This window comes from Echinops telfairi, unplaced genomic scaffold (assembly GCF_000313985.2).
Source record: "Echinops telfairi isolate 266 unplaced genomic scaffold, ASM31398v2 ScPeMD7_3533;HRSCAF=4204_0, whole genome shotgun sequence".
In the NCBI taxonomy this organism is placed as follows: Eukaryota; Metazoa; Chordata; class Mammalia; order Afrosoricida; family Tenrecidae; genus Echinops; species Echinops telfairi.
The window spans coordinates 68,028,655-68,034,510 of NW_022107431.1; positions in this window are offsets into that span (position 1 = coordinate 68,028,655).

Genomic DNA, 5,856 nt, shown 5'->3' on the forward strand with positions numbered 1-5,856 from the left:
AAAGGTGTTTCATTTCTGCTTAAAGTTTCCTACCTTTTATATATTGGAAATTTTTCTTCCTTCAAGCCTCTTAATCAACAAACACTTACTGAGCATCTATCATGTTCCAGGGACTGTATGAGGCATTGAGATATATCAGTGAACAACCAAGACTTTAGATCACTTGACACTTATGTGAGGAGGAAACAGGAAATTAACAATAATCAAAATAAAATGCATTGTGTGTATGCTTGTGTGTGCATGTATATTTTCTTGTGTTAGAATGCAATAAATGCTGGGGTGGGAAAAGAAGAAAATAGAAGAGGCTGAGGGTGTGTAGCTTGAGGAGTAACAACTTCAAATAGAATGGTCATTGAGCATTATATTGAGAAGTGTATGTGTGAGCAAAGAGTTGAGCTGATGCATCCAGTATCCATTAATATGTTTGAAGGAGGAACCATCTGGAAAAATGGAAATATCCAAAGATAATGAGGTGCTTGAGTATCTGGCATGTTTGTGTAAAAGACAAATATACCTCAAGAAAAGTGAGCAATGTGGAAAGTAGTAAAAGAGAGGTGAGTGGGGGGAGGAGAGCAGAGAGGAGAAGAAGTAGAGAGGGAGATCATGTAGGGCCTTTTGGGTGTTATGAGATCTTTAGCTTTTTCTTTGATTGAAACTAGGAGTCAATGATTCTTCTCTTTCAGAGTCAAGTAGTGTCAAAAGTAAGAAATTCCCTGGGGATGGGCACTCCCATTTGGATGGCCATCAAGGCCATCTCCCCCAGCTTCTCCCGGAAGTTCTCTTGAATCACCTATCTCAGGATTTGTTGGATTTCTTCTCAATATCAGTTGATTTCCAATTGCCCACAGATGGGCCCTGGGTCTCCACTCTGCACTCCCCTTCATTCACAATGCTATTACTTTTTTTTTTTGGTCTTTGATGTCTGATACCTGATCCCTTTAATGCCTCATGATCTCACAGGCTGGTGTGCTTCTTCCATGTGGGCTTTGTTGTTTCTCTGCTAGATGGCCACCTGTTTATCTTCAAGCCCTTAAGACACTCAGATGCTATATATTTTGATAGCTGGGCACCATCAGCTTTCTTCACTACATTTGCTTATGCACCCACTTTGTTTTGAATGTTTCTTCCCCCCCACTATCATGATCCCAATTCTACTTGTAAATCCGGCTGCACCGGAGGATGTACTCTGGTACATATAGGAACTGAAAACAAAGGGAATCCAGGACAGAGGAACCCTCAGGACCAGTGGTGAGATTGGTGATACTGGGAGGGTAGGAGGGAAGGTGAGGGAGAAAGGGGGAACAGATTACAAGGATTTACATATAACCTCCTCCCTGGGGGATGGACATCAGAGAAGTGGGTGAAGGGAGACTTCGGACGGTGTAAGATGTGACAAAATAATAATAACGTATAAATTAACAAGGGTTCATGGGGGAGGGGGGAGCAGAGATGGAGGGGGGGAAATGAGGAGCTGATACCAATGGCTCAAGTAGAAAGCAAATGTTTTGAGAATGATGAGGGAAATAAATGTACAAAAGTGCTTGATACAATGGATGTATGTGTGGATTGTGATAAGAGTTGTACAAGCCCCCAATAAAATGATTTAATTATAGATAAAAATTAGTTGTTTTGCTAGGCCATCATACAATTCTCACATCTTGTGCTTTACTTATTTATTTAATTATTATTCTCTTAAATGTCTATGTACTGTGTCTTGAAGGCAGTAACTTCGTATTATCCTCAATATACTTACCTTGAACAAATTAGTCAATAAATATTTGTTTGTTTGTTTGTTTGTTTTTAATGAATAGGATCTCTTGCAAGGGGTATCTTACCTAGAACTAAGTACAAATGAATGGCTGTATCCCTAAACATCATATTGAATGGCTGTATCCCCAAGAGTCATATTGGATTTTGCATTGCCTGTAGTTTCCAATTTTTGAACATTTTTGTGAAATAGAAATTTTGCTTACCAACTGGTTCTCCTTTATCACCATCATTTAATGGGTCACTGATGGGCTACATTTAAAGGGTCACTAATGGGTCACTGGGTGACATTCCAAAGTTTTCCTAGTTCTTCCTTCAAATATATCTAATTAAAAAATAATTATACCTTTAGATAAGATATAATGTATTCTTTTACTACTATATGATATTCTTAACATTGAATGTTATGTTTTACTGTTATATTTTCCTCAATTCAAGAGAATTGAGAGAGTTTAGTGCTTCTGTTTTAATGAAAACTGGTGAAAATCTAGTTACCAACATAATTTGGTGTTCTACTCTGAGTGTATTAGATCAGAAATTTCAGTTATATGTCAATCCTATATCTTCATCATAGTTTTTCTTACACAACAGCCTGTATTTAGAGAGTCATTCATGGCCCATTGGGAAAGGTTAGAAATATAATTAGACCTTTTCTCTAGACACTTGAGCAGTAGAATGCATGAAGGTTAGTAACAGTTTCCCCTTAATTGCTCCCTTGTGGTTTTACAGTAAAGCCGTTAACTTATGTTCCGGGGCTGCTGCCCATGGCATCCTTGCACTGACATTTGAAGCAGTGATTAGAATGTCATTGTTTCCAATACTTCATTGTTATTCAGGGGACACCTTCCGACGTCTTTCCCTCATGCTGCAGGGATCACAAATTCAGAGACACACACACACACACACACACACACAAAATTGTCTGTTTTTTTATCATTGGAATAGGCCTTTTGAAAGTGGGTTTATTCTGAATACAGTGTTCACACTGGACTGTGTTTGGCAGTGTTACTGTCTTGTCTTTCAAACTAATAGGAACAAAGTAAAAATCATTCTTTATGTGCAAAGCAGTGCACCCCAAGGGCAAAACATCCATCAGTATGAAAAATAGTCAAGTAACAGCCAAGAAATTGAGCTTTGAGGAAGCTCATGAGTTTGATTGTATGTTTCTGCCAGCACACTGCCATGTTAGTTTTCTCAAATCTTTAAGGATAATCTTTTCGTATTCAAATGTCTTTCTTATCACTTGTACTGCCTGGATGCAACTATTCCATTGCTCCTGTCAGTAGTTGCTTGCAACTCAACGAAGACTGAGATTTACTGGGCTGGAGAGTGTAATTATCCTTCTGTTTCAGAAATAAATCACAACTCCAAAATCCTGCTCTTTCTCTACTCTGCTTTGTTCATTAAAATAAGAAAATCCTTCCACCCTGGATAATATGAACACATCATGTTTTAGTGACAAATACTACCTGGATAGTGTTTCTCTTGTTCCTCTCTTCCTTGCTCACTCTCTCCTATGGTTTGTATGTGAATGTTCATTCGAATGTGTGTGTATAATTGATTTATTTTTGTTTTACTCTCATTATGTTACGAATTTTATGGACTGAAGCAGTCTGTTATTTATGTGTTATTAAAAATACCATTTTAGAAATTTTATTTTAGGGAAAAAGATAGGATTTTTTATGTGCTTCACCTTAATGTAGCTAGCTGTACACTGCATTCTCATGAGGAAAAAATGCTGTTCCGCCACCAGCCGGGGCTGGACAGTAGTTGCAAAATTGAAATGATCACGGACGAAACTCTGTAGTGTGAAGTCCAGGGAACGTAGAAGGATTATTAAGGAGCTGAAAAGCAGGCCTGAAGGCGAAAGGTCCTGAGAAGTGGGATTATTGAGGGCACGGAAGTTGGAACAGAGACAATATTCAAGTTTCTGAAAGCTAAAATCCAGATTAAAAAATAGAAGATGAAGTTCACATTTTTCACTAGATATAGGGCATGAGTAACGAGCTTAGAGTTTTTTGGACAATATAAGTATTCCCTATGGCTCAAAATGAAAAAAAAAGGAAATTTCAATTAATAATATTACAAAGAAAATTGCTTTCTTGAAATTATTTTTAAAACTCACCCATTATAGTAAGTAAGGTAAAATAAATCCCCTATTTATTCATGTATTTTAGTAGGAAAAAAAGAGTAGTATTTGAGTTCTTGAAAGAAGATTGATGTTGGGGGTCCTGGGGAAAAGACACCATCTAGTCAGTCTGACTCATCGCGACCCCTCTATGCAACAAACCAAACGGAGCATCGCCCTCCTCGCAAGTGTTCCTGGGTCTGAGCTCACCATGGCCCCCACTCTATCAATTCATCTTGCTGAAAGCCTCTCTCTTGGGTGCTGCCCTGCTACTTTACCAAGCATGTCTTCTCCAGTGACTGCTCTCTCCTGAAAACATGTCTGAAGTATGTGAAGCACGTTCTCACCACCCTTGCCTCTAAAGAGCATTCTGATTGTCCTTCTCCCAAGACAGATCTCTTGTCCTTTTGGCAGTCCATGGGACTTCCAGCATTCTTCCCCAGCACCACAATTCAAATACATGGACTCTTCTTCATTCTTCTGGGGTCAGTGCCCAACTTTCATGTGCAGAGGAGGCAATTGATAATACCATGCCTTGGGCCAGCCTCAACTTAGTCCTCAGAGTAGCATCCCTGCTTTTTAATACCCTAAAGAGATCTCATGAAACAGTTTATCCAATGCGTTTTGTTGCTTAATCTGCTTGACTGCTGCTTCCATGAGCATTGATTGTGGATGCTATCTATCGATCCAGTTCGAGGATTTTGGTTTTCTTTACATTGAGTTACAATGCATATTGAAGGCTGTAATCCTTGATCTTCATCAGCATGTACTTCGAATTCTTCTCATTTTCAGCAAGCAAGGTTGTGCCATCTGCATGTAGCAAGGCTTCCACCAATTCTGATACCAATTCTTCTTCATATAGCCCAGCTTCTTTAAATATTGCTCAGCATATAGATTGAATAAGCATGGTGAGAGATTACAATCCTGACACATAACTGTCCCGATCTGACAGCATGCTGTATGCCCTTGTTCTGCTTCACCACGACTCAGAATCTAGTCCATGGCAACTAACAACAACAAACAAATCAGGGTAACTCTGTGTCCATTAGGATTATTTGACAGACTAGCTACTGGAAGATACATATTCAGACAGTGAAAGGATACAAAATAATTTGGAGCTGGAAACATTTTTGGTTGTTCTTGTTAGTGCAGTCAAGTCTGTTTCGACTCCCAGCAACCCAAGTTCAATAGAACAAAACAGTGCCCAGTCCTGTGCGATTCTTGATTCTGGTTAGGTTTGAATTCTTTGTTCCAGCCGTGTGGACATTCTTCTTCTTGAGGGTCTGGCTTGTTTTTTTTCCGCTGTCCTTCTACTTTACCGAGCATGATGTCCTTTTCCAGGCACTGTTGTCCTTGACAACAGGTCCAAGTACATGAGATGCCGCCTCACCACCCTCACTTCTAAGGAGTCTTCTGGCTGTACTTCCTCCCAGACAGCTTTGTTTATTCTTCTGGCAGTCCATGGTACTTTCAATATTCTTTACCGACATCATAACTCACATAAATTGATTCATTTTTCTTCTAGCTTCTTTTTAACACCCAACCTTCACACTCAAACGGGGCCATTGGCAATATCAGGCATTGGGGCAAGCACAACTTAGTTCTCAGTGACATCCTTGTTCTCCAAAACTTTAAAGAGATAGCATGCAACATATTTAACCAAAAACAATTCTTATTTTGATTTCTTGATGGGTGCTTCCAATTTTAAAATTTAATGTGTATGCTTAGAGCTACTTTTCTGTGAAAAGTGCTTGGAACTTTTCAATAACAGGGGGAAAAAGCAAAAATCTCTTTATGAATTTGAATTTAAGCATCAAGTAAACAATCTTAATCAGTAAATGATACAGCATTTTCAAAATCAATCCCAAACTTACTTCCATAAATAGATGCCGACTCATAGCAACTCTATAAAACAAGGTGGAATTGCCCTTTAGAGTTTCCAAGACTGTAACTCTTTACTC